Below are 11,702 nucleotides of genomic sequence, written 5' to 3'. Positions count from 1 at the left end.
GTGACAGAGGACCCAGGGGAAATGCCACTCCTCTGCATTACAGTGGAGTGCACAACTCTGAGCTTGTGTGTGAACACTGGGGAGTTAAACCCTGGTTTGCAAGTTTACCTGGGGCACAGGGCTTGGCCCAGCTCTCTGCACCATGGGGAATTTCACTTGATGGGGGAGCTTGTCAATATCCCTTTACTACAGGTGTTTTTAGAGGACTCCTTCATATAGTATTTGAGTCAGACTTTGCTTCTTTGTTAGCACCTGGAGCCAATTAGAAACAGCCAGGGAGCAGGGCAGGAGATTGGGAAGCTTTGGGCCAGAACGGGAGACAACTAGAGAATAGCAAGGGAAAGAGGGAAGGGAACCCCATGTTCAAATGTGTCTGCAGTCTTCAGATAGTATCAGGCCATGCCCCCAAGAAGTCCTTCCCCAGTGGCCTATGGGAGGGGAGGGGACCCAGGCCCACCCACTACTCCAAGTCCCAGCCCAGGGATCCTAAGAATAGCAGCCACACACCACAGATACTTCCCTGGGCCACTTCCCCACAGCCCCAGCCTTCACCAATACTTCACCCTTACCTCAGGGGTCTTCTACATTCAGGCCCAGGAACCAGCCAGGAGCTCTTCCTCACTGCCCACCACCACTGCACTGTCCATGGTGCTGCCATTCCCTTTCACTAGCCAAAAGCCCTTCTACACTCCTCTAGCTCCAGCAAGAAACTGAATGGCTTAGCCTCTGCAGCTCCTTTTATATGGCCCTCCTGAGCCCTGAGTGGCTGCTTTCTGCAGCCTTTCCCTGATTGGTCGCTTCCTGCACAGTCTCTCTCCACTGCTCTTTTCCTGGGATGGATGTGGCAGGACCCTAAGGCCTCCAGCAGGGGGCCTCTGGGCCTAGTCCACCCCATTGCAGCAAGTAAATGGAGAGAAAAGATAGAAAAGAAAAGACAGCAGAAAAAGCAAAAGCACAAAAGACAATAAAAGATCTGATGGAAATAGCCCCAGAAAAGGGGGGATGGAAGAGGAAATAGAATAGATACAGGGAGAGGAAACAAAGGAAACAAGTGGGGAGAGCTGTGATGATTGCAGGGGGTCGGGGAGGGTGACACACTGCTTGTGGAGGGAAGGTCCCGTGTGCAGAGAGATGGGGAAGGGTCATGTGTGGAGGGGGGGGAGGACAACTTTTTTTTTTTAAAGAAGCACAGAGGCAATGATGAAAGGGGACACATTTCACTTTCTATTATTTTTTATTGTCTGTTTCTAAATGGCCCTAAGGGCTGGTCCCTGCTCAATGCCCCAGAGGAAGGCGAAAAACCTCCAGGGTCTCTGGCCAATCTGCCCTGGAGGAAAATTCCTTCCTGACCCCAAACATGGCGATCAGTTTGACCCTGTGCATGCGAGCAAGGACCACAATGGGAAAGGACCCACTGGTTGCTATGGTTACACACCCTGCCTCAGTCAAACCCTGAGATACAGTCTGTGTCCCACTATTCGCCAATCTCCAGTGCTTTCCTCTGATAAGGTACGACTCACTTCATTGCTTCCATCCTGGCAGACAGAACCAACTGCTCTCCTTCCTGGCATAAATCTTCCTACTGTTCCCACAGCTTGAAGCCCAGTCAGCTGTAATGAACCGTATTTAAAAGATACTTTATTATTACTAGGTATGTTCAGATTTTGTGGGTCTTACAATGAAATGTTGGTTTGCATCCGATTTATTTAGCATGAAGAGAACATTGAATGCTCACCTCTTTGTCAGTGATGGTCTAAGCATTGCTCTCCTTTTGAGAGGTAACATCTTCTGCAATGTCTAAATCTTGATAGGTGGTCCCTTAACTAGAGAGAGGAGATGCTTTTCTTAGATCTCCGCAAGAATGGCCGTCATCAGTTTTGTGGTATTCCCCTCTGAATGGCAGAAGAATCTGAAAATGAACCCAGAATCATTGACTTCTAGATTGTTGCCATGAGACGGAGCACGTCTTACCTCGTCACAGGAATGATCCACTTCATGTATCTTCTTCCTGCACTTCTAAAGGACAATAAAGTGCAATGAACAATTCTGCACAAATATAATCACTAGCACAGCTAATCTCTTGCAAGAGCAGTTCAAATACTCACCTCTCACTGTGGTCAGTTGCCCTCTTATTTACTGAGCTGTCTAAATACCAATGTTACCGACCTGTAGCCAGCACCCAGCTCCATTTTTCCTTTGGTCAACAAAAATGGTTCGCTATCATGATTGTTTGCAACTTCCAAGCCTTCCTGTCTGGGAAGATCAGCTCAGCTGCATTTCTTCCATCTGAAAGACTGACCAGATCCATTATTGTCACCTGAACTCTCTGAGAATGTGTATGTCTCACCTCATGAAAGGGGATGATCAGCTTCTCTAATTGCTTCTTGAAAAGCACAGCCCTCTGCTCTCCTGACATCCGGAGAAGTGCGAGGTGCTGTAATGATCAATATCTGACAGATTTGTTTGGTGTCTGGAGGGCTCTTCACTAAAATTATCATTTTTCATTTACTTTAGGTGGCAAAATGGAACCTTAGATGCTCACCTCCTTGCCGGGAATGGTCTGAGCGTGGCTGTGTTTGGAGAGATGCAACCAGCTGCGTGGTTTAACACTTGCTGGGGATAAGTGGCTACTCTCCTTTTCCATGAATAGACTCACAGGATGATTCTATTGCATCTCAGAGGCTCTGGCTACATACTTTGCTTTGTTCTCAATTAGTTGGCAGCATTCCCCTCCTGACATATAACATAGGCTCTGAAAGAAAAACCAAAGTCTTGAATTTGAACTGGGATGCTATAAGCGGGTATATTCCTTACCTTCTGATAAAGAGGAACCCCTGTTGTCTGCTATGGCCCTCGACTCTTCATGCATCTTGGGATGTGTGATCAGGTGTAACAATCAATTTTTGACACAGCATTACTTATAATCAATCTTGGGGTGTCCTACATTTTTATGGTGCTTTCCCCAACCTTATTCCCTTGGCAAATAACCAATATAGAAATATTCACCGAGGCTGTGGTGAGCTGACCAGAGGTACATTCACCTGCAATCTTTCAAACAGATTTCATAGGTTCCTATAACCTATGAAATCTGCATCTGCACTGGTATCATTACCTGAACTACTCCTTATCCACAAGGAAAAAATGCTTTCTTCACTTCGCAATGGGTCAGGCTGCTCGTGCAGTATTCCTCTCCCGGTATACAAGGCAAGTTTCATTTCTTTCATCTGAAAGAATAATCAGATCCAGGAACTGAACCTGGAAAGTCAAGAGAAGGTGAGTTCTTGACCTCTTGGCAGCAGTGATTAATTTCAGTTTTTTCCTTTCAGTAAGAACCCTCCCAGCTCTTCTAGGAGCTTCCTGAAGTTTTTTATATCCTCAATGTTCAGATGCACCTGAAGGTAGGAGAGGATCCATTCGTTTCCACTTGACTGGTACAGAAATGGTGTTTCTCACCTATAGACATGGACAGATCAGCTTCATCAATTCCTTCTAGAGCACAACAGCCTCTGCTCTCCTATCAGGAGAGGTACGATCTGCTGCTGGAACTACCAATATTTGGTATTTATTCCTGACTGGGTTTGCAACTGCTGCTTTGGCACAAGATTCATTTGGTAATAAGAGAAACTTGAAACTCACCTCCTTGGTCCCTGATCTGCAGGGATGTTTACAGCTGGAAAGTGCAACTGGCTGCACTGTCTCAGGCGGCTGCTCTCCATTCCCAGGACTATAGCTACAGAATGCTCTTCTGTCCCCTCTGTGGATTCAGCAGGTGGCCAGGCCCACTGCGTTAGCACAGTCTGCACCTGCTTCTCACATTCTTCCCTTGAGAAGTGAGAACAGCAGCAGTTCTTCTACCTGCAAGTTAATAAGATCCATTAATATCCACTCGGGTGCTCTGAGCCTGGGCATTTCTTACCTCTTCCCCAGGACAGTCGATTTCACTCATTTCCTCCTGGCATGGGTGGTCACCTGGTCCCCTCACATCTTGAATGATGATCACCTGCAAACATCAATGGTTCAGAGAATTTTTATTTGTTTTTCTAGCTATGAAGAGCCATCGGTCAACATGTGCTTCATTTGGCTTCCAGATGCTCTTCTCTGTTCACCTCCTTGTCAGTGATTTTACATTGCCTGGCTGTGATTTTCAGAGGGGCAACCAGCTACATTCTTAATAAATGATGTAGAAGTGGCTTTTTCCCAAACTGGAGTCATAAGATGCTTTTCTTGCATCTGCACTGGTATCATTACCTGCCTGCCTGCATTCTTAAGTTCAGCCATGTCTTGGAATCTTCCTCCCTTGAGAGGTCAGCACTGCCTTTCTTTCACCTGAAAGTAGAAACAGATTCACTGTGAGGTGCCTTCCTTACCTCTTGATGGAAATGATCAGTTCCACTTATTTCTTGACATTTGATAAATAAGCAACAATGATCACTTCTGTATAAAATAGAATCGGTTGGACAATTTATCTTTGCAAATGCGAGACCAGTTGAAATTCTCATCTTCACACTCTGGTTAGCTGCACTTTTTGGAAGGAAAAAGGAGCAAAGATCATCATCATTAGTTAGCATTACTGACTACTTACATCTGAACCAGTAGCTCCCATTTTTATTGCTTTATTCAGTAAAGCAACTTCTTGTGCTCTTTAGAGATGAAGATTTCATCAGTTACATTTCCTCCACCTGAAAGTATGAGCAGAATCATTTACTATTATGGGAATGGCGTATTGCATTTCTTACCTCCTTAAAAGGATGGATCAGCTAATTCCTGGATTGAGCAACTGGCAAATCCATGTTACTTTGTCTTGCATCTGCTTGTCATATTCTCCCCATGACAAATAAAGTCCACCACAGTTCTTCTCCCAGAAAGTAAAATCCACACCACTTGATATACACATGGATGTTGGGAGACTGGCATTTCTTACCTCCTTGTCCGAGACAACCACTTACCCTCACTTCTCCCTGGTAGGAATGACCACCTGGTCTGTTCATATCTCATATTAGAAAAACCTGCAATCAATGTTTGACAGAATTATTGATTATTACTCATTACCAGCTATGAAGAGTCATCCATTGAGAAGGTTCCTTGGCATCCAGATCATTAAGCTTTAGGAGACCTTTCAATGCTCACCTACTTGTCAGCAATGTTCTACCCCAAGACTTTGATTCTTAGAGGTACAGTGAGCTTCCGTGGCTAAAATTTGAAGCATATATTTGGCTGCGTGCCTTTTTATGAACTGGAAGTAAAAGATGCTTTTCTTCCCCGTGTCCAGGTCTTACCTGGCTGACTTTGTTTCTTAAATTCAGCAGCCTCTTATCATCCTCCCTTTAATTGGAAGACCTTCATTTCACCTGAAAATAGAAGTAGAACCTTTAATTCCTGCCCCCATGCTGTTAGGAGGTGCCTTCCTTACCTCTTGATAGGAATGATCAGTTCCACTTATTTCTTGACATTTGATAAATAAGCAACAATGATCACTTCTGTATAAAATAGAATCAGTTGGACAAGTAATCTCTGCAAATGAAAGACCAGGTGAAATGCTCATCTTCACACTCTGGTTAGCTGCACTTTTTGGAAGGAAAAAGGAGCAAAGATCATCATCATTAGTTAGAATTACTGACTACTTACATCTGAACCAGTAGCTCCCATTTTTATTGCTTTATTCAGTAAAGCAACTTCTTGTGCTCTTTAGAGATGAAGATTTCATCAGTTACATTTCCTCCACCTGAAAGTATGAGCAGAATCATTTACTATTATGGGAATGGCGTATTGCATTTCTTACCTCCTTAAAAGGATGGATCAGCTAATTCCTGGATTGAGCAACTGGCAAGTCCATGTTACTTTGTCTTGCGTCCGCTTGTGATATTCTCCCCATGACAAGTAAAGTCCACCACAGTTCTTCTCCCAGAAAGTAAGATCCACACCACTTGATATACACATGGATGTTGGGAGACTGGTATTTCTTACCTCCTTGTCCGGGACAACCACTTACCCTCACTTCTCCCTGGTAGGAATGACCACCTGGTCTGTTCATATCTCATATTAGAAAAACCTGCAATCAATGTTTGACAGAATTATTGATTATTAGTCATTACCAGCTATGAAGAGTCATCAATGGAGAAGGTTCCTTAGCATCCAGATCATTAAGCTTTAAGAGACCTTTCAGTGCTCACCTACTTGTCAGCAATGTTCTACCCCAAGACTTTGATTCTTAGAGGTACAGTGAGCTTCCGTGGCTAAAATTTGAAGCATATATGTGGCTGCTTGCCTTTTTATGAACTGGAAGTAAAAGATGCTTTTCTTCCCCGTGTTCAGGTCTTACCTGGCTGACTTTGTTTCTTAAATTCAGTAGCCTCTTATCATCCTCCCTTTAATTGGAAGACCTTCATTTCACCTGAAAATAGAAGTAGAGCCTTTAATTCCTGCCCCCATGCTGTGAGGAGGTGCCTTCCTTACCTCTTGATAGGAATGATCAGTTCCACTTATTTCTTGACATTCGATAAATAAGCAACAATGATCACTTCTGTATAAAATAGAATCGGTTGGACAATTTATCTCTGCAAATGCGAGACCAGGTGAAATGCTCATCTTCACACTCTGGTTAGTTGCACTTTTTGGAAGGAAAAAGGAACAAAGATCATCATCATTGGTTAGAATTACTGACTACTTACATCTGAACCAGTAGCTCCCATTTTTATTGCTTTATTCAGTAAAGCAACTTCTTGTGCTCTTTAGAGATGAAGATTTCATCAGTTACATTTCCTCCACCTGAAAGTATGACCAGAATCATTTACTATTATGCAAATGGCGTATTGTATTTCTTAGCTCCTTAAAAGGATGGATCAGCTAATTCCTTCCTGTAACCTACAGCCGTCTGTCATCCTTGCATCTCAAAATATGACCTGCTGCAAAGATCAACATTTGACAGACTGCATTTTTGTCAGGCAACAGGTAAATGAATTGTCCTTGGATTCATTTTGTAACAGGCAACATAAATGCTCAACTTCTGTGTGATGAATTGCTGTATTGGTTTATCTTTTTCTCTCCATACAATCAGCTGTATTGTTAAAACCCTAGTAGGTATAAGTGGTTTCTTTATTCTTGAGTAGAACAAGTAAATACTTCTGTAACTCTCAGAAGCTTTGGTTATGTATATTGCTTAATTCTTACGAAACTGCTTGTAGCCTTTGACAGCAAAGGATAGATTCACTTCCTTCACCTAAAAACACTCAGATTGGTTAGTTTCCACTCCATTGCTACAAGAAGGTGCATTCCTTACCTCTTGATAGGAACAGTTTCTCTTACTAGAGTGGTACTATATGAACTTCTGACAGACAAGATGTAATGATCAAATCAACAGGAGTAGTACCAATTGTAATGTCATCTCTTGACAGGTAAGAACCAAGCTGATGCCACTTCTCAGATAGACCATTTGTACTCTTTCCTTTTTGAATTCTACAAATGCTGGCATTATTAACCCCTAGTAGTTACATCTTGACACAGACAATCAGCATTCTACCCGATGCTAAAGAAATCGGTCCAGGTTCTTACCCCATCCACTGCTTCTGTGCTTCTCCTTTCTCTTCTCTTGCAGCCTCTTTGCCCACTCCTTTTTCATGTCTCTCTCCTCACCCATTCTCCTTTCCTCTTTCTTCTCTGTCCCTTCCTCAGCCCCTGGTGTTTCTTTCTCACTAACAACTTCCATTTCCCCCCTCACCTCCATTATCAATACCTCATTTCCTCCCCCCACCCCAGTCTTGTCCCTGCCTTGTTTCCTTCCTCCTTACAAAAATTCTTTCCTTCATCCTTCTGTGTCTCACGTTCCCATCTTTAGCAATGGAAGCAGGTTGGTCCCAGAAGGCCCTGCTCCAACACCCTAGTCCCTGTACTCAGACCTACAGGCAGCAGCCATGTGCTCTGGGCGACATCCTGGTGTGAAATGCCGCAGCCCCTGGTGGCTGACCCATCAATCACTGCATCACAACAGGGAGTTGTGGGTCATCGTCACCAACTCCTCAGTGGGGCAAAGTGACCTGCCCCACATCCCCCCAGGGGAGCTGTAGGGGGAAGGCTCTGGCTGGCTCTAAACTCTCAAATGAGTCAAATTACACTTCAGATCTGGACTCACCAGCTGGGGCTCTGTGACAGTGAATTCCAGGATCATGAACGGCTCCTTTCCCTGTGATTTGGATGGAGTGGGACTTACACAGCCCTCACCTATGGAAGCTTACATCATAGTTCCCATCTCCTGCGTGTTCCCACCTCTGCGTTTGTCTAGGTCACCACGCCTACAGTGGAATGTTCCACCTCCATCATAATGGGCCAATTCTGAGCAGTGCTGAGTTCCTGCATCTCCCTCTGGAACCAGTGAGAGCTGTGGGTGCCCAGCCTCTCTCAGGACTAACCCTGTTGGCTGCGTTTCATGGCACCGTGCTGTGCCCTCCATCTTGTGTTCTAGGCTGATCACTGTAGACCCACCCGGGGACTGACAGCCAGTGCCTCCTGTACAAGGGAATCCAGGCAGGGGTTTCAGTGTTAGTGGGAGATGGCCCAGGAGACCTCAGTCAAACTGCCCAAAAGACAACAGACTTGTTCAGTGGCAAAGACGCTTGTCCAGGTTTGTTGTCGACAAAGCACTGGTACTAGCACCATATAGACTCTGCATGGACATTAGGACATGTATGCTCATGAACATGGACCAGCTCAGTCAGCAGTAGGACTTCCCACTGTCCCCTTGGCCAGATGTACCTTCTGAGACCCCTCTTTTATACACTGATACAAACAAGTTGTGTATTTCCCCTCTCACGTGCTTCGTTTCCACCCTGGACCTGTTGGTTCAAACCATCTTCGGGGAGTGTATTTATATTTTAACTCTGTAGTGGGGTATTCTTGTAACTAGCTAGTGCCTAGTATTTATTAGGAGTGTCTCTGTTTTAGCAACACCAGCCACATCCTTACCAAGTTCGTGTACTGGACAGTGAAGTTGTAAGCAAGCATTTGCTTTGTAGCACGTCCTGACTCTGGCTGATGTTTGCTTCAGGCCTCATCTGGTCCCAGGCCCTGTCTTTCAGGCTCTTTCTGCTACAACTGTCATATCCAAACCACCCCAGGTTTGGCTTTGGTTTTCCCAGCAGACGAGTTTGCAAAACCAAGACCCGAACCATCTCCCCTTTTGTTCTTCTCTAGTATTAGGGCCTCTCCAGCCTTGTTTGTGAGTGACCCCCCCTGTAACTTGGGTTGCCTTGAACTCCCAGATCTGTTGTTCACCCTGACCCCCAGGGAGGAGCAACTCCCATTGATATCCACTTGGAGATACTTCTACCTTCCAGTCAGCATCCAGCCCTCACATCGCTGGCCTGAAGCTTTCAGGAGGTTGGGCTTCTAGAGTTTTCCAGTGAGCAGAGTCAGCTCTGGAAACTAATTCCACTGCAACAATTTGTACTTCACTGGCTGGTTTGGGTTTAGTCTGTGATGGTGTAAGGACAATGTTTGTGAGAACTAGAGAAGTGTCAACAGGAAGTGGAGATGAAATAGAGTTATTCAGCTATATTGTAGAGGGGAGGTTAATGAGAGCTAGAACTGAAGGGAGAGGGAAAGACAGATCTCTCAATGGTCCCTGATTATCTCACTCAGAAATTTAATTCCATAAAACACTAGCAGGAAATAAGATAGAAGCCGCGTTTTGCTTACTTCTCCCAGTTCAGGATGTGTCCCAGTGTTCCTTATGACCGATTTATGGAAATATTGGACACTGAGGTTGATGCATGGGGCATATTTATATCGTTACTCATTGTTTTTCAGTGTGAAGGGTTGTGGTAACTGTGGAAGACCTGATGACTTTGACACTATGGATAAGGCCTTTAGACCTAATTAGGGCTCTGGTTACTCCAGGACCAGCTGGGTCTATATTCTGTGGCATAGTCTATATCCTTGTGGGTAGAGCAGGTTGGAAATTTTTACAGCAGCTTCATTCACCCTATTAATAATTAATATTTTGACTGACTTGAATATGAAGAAATCGAATATAATCAGCGCAGCAGCTCCTGCGTGGGTCAGGTTTTCCATTCCATGTATTTCACACTGCCCTTGCTTTCAGCTTCAGTCTACTGAAGACTCTTGACAATTAAGTAACTTCAGGGAAGAAGCTGGAGGCTTTGGCTGCTGTGTCGGGGACAATTGAATATTTTGGCAGCTGGGAAGGCATAGGAAGCCGTGTGGCATGGTGGGGTAGGCACACCAGCTAGATGTTTCTGCTAGAACAATCGAGTCAGATAGGTAGCAGTGTGCACACCTGTATTGTCATATTTAGAGCTGTCGTCCTAGAGTTGAAGGCCAGAAGGGACCACAGATCATCTAATCTGACCTCCTGTATATCACAGGCCCCTAAACAGCACCCTGAACCCCCACCCTTGGCTCTGGGCCAAGAAACAGAGCCCCGGCCGTAACCATAGTAACCTTGAAGATGCAGGATCTGGTTCTGTGTTTGTGCTAAGCACAAGGAGAACATGCCAGGGTAACTGTATCAGTATTCCCCTTCCCTGGTCCACCTGCTTTCGGCTCCCAGCTCCCAGCCATCACCGCTGTTGGGGAGACTGTCTTCCCCTCACACACACTCCCCCTTGACTGGCATGTTAAGACTGCAGAGCCCCCTGATTTACACTTTGACATTCTCCACAACCCAGCCGCCTTTCCCTCACTAGGCTCTGCCCAGTGTATCGCCCACAATTACCAGTTACCAAACAGCTCTTTCTAAGCAAGCACCTAGATTCCTAAGGGGAAAGCATTACAAAGAAAACATTAACAACACTAAAGGAACCGACGCCCATGCTAAGAAGTTTACCAGCCGTCATCCCAACTTCAGTCTTGGGCTCTGGTTCCTTCCAAACCCACAACTGGGTTTTCCCCATGGAAGAGTGTGGGGTAAAGACACTGGCTGAATAAAGGGACAGAGGTGAAAGGGGAGAGAAAAGAACTAGGTTGAAGATGAAGAAATAATTGATAATGGGGTGCATTGCTGTTTACATAACTAGGGGATGACTGTAGCACGAACAAACGCCAGAAAGAAAGAGGGAAGAATGGACAAAGGAAGGGGAGGATAAAAGGAGAAAAAAAATAAAAATGGCCCCCTTAATCTCTCTGCCACTGCCTTCCCTGTGAGTTTGTTCGAAGTGCCTGCAGTTACTGAATTACACACTGTGAGTCACTCCGGTGCTTTACCTTTGTTCTTTGTTGGTTTCCTCAAACTAAGATGGATCATTCAGATAAACACTCTGTGGGTTTTGAAAACGTGACCCAGTCCACTGTGCAGGACCCAGAGCAGGAACTCGAGTCGCTCAGAGAGCCAGGGTCTGTGCTAGAAACGTAGAGACAAAACATTGTTACAGAAACCATCTCCCTCACACTCTCCCCTCTCCGTCTGTGTGTTACTGGGGCATTGCATGTACCTTCTGGTAGGGTTACCATATTTCAGCAAGCAAAAAAGAGGACGGGAGGAGCCCCGCCCTAGCCCTGCCCCTCCCACTTCCCGCCCCCCCAGAACTCCCAACCCTCCCCCCGTTCCTTGTCCCCTGACTGCCCCCTCCTGGGACCCCTGCCCCTAACTGCCCCCCAGGACTCCACCCCATATCTAAGCCTCCCTGCCTCTTGTCCCCTGACTGCCCCAAACCTTATCCACACCCCCACCCCCAGACAGACCCCTGGGACTT

At 45.5% G+C, this 11,702-nt stretch overlaps 1 long non-coding RNA gene across 2 annotated transcripts; it reads right to left on the bottom strand.

Moving 5' to 3' along the window:
• Nucleotides 1-1,231: 1,231 nt before the first annotated feature.
• Nucleotides 1,232-4,929, bottom strand: LOC135975573 (uncharacterized). 2 transcript variants are annotated; one of them, XR_010592488.1, is made up of 5 exons: nt 4,249-4,929; nt 3,637-4,000; nt 2,815-3,453; nt 1,736-2,294; nt 1,232-1,610 (listed from the first exon to the last, which is right to left on the bottom strand). It is a non-coding gene; the product is annotated as an uncharacterized LOC135975573 (long non-coding RNA). The 2 variants fall into 2 exon arrangements; XR_010592489.1 differs by having other exon boundaries at nt 2,815-3,224.
• Between the last annotated feature and the right edge of the window lie 6,773 nt (nt 4,930-11,702).

The sequence above is a fragment of the Chrysemys picta genome, chromosome 14, assembly GCF_011386835.1.
Source record: "Chrysemys picta bellii isolate R12L10 chromosome 14, ASM1138683v2, whole genome shotgun sequence".
In the NCBI taxonomy this organism is placed as follows: Eukaryota; Metazoa; Chordata; order Testudines; family Emydidae; genus Chrysemys; species Chrysemys picta.
Note: the sequence above shows the minus strand (reverse complement) of the source record. Positions and strands in the feature narration are given on the sequence as shown.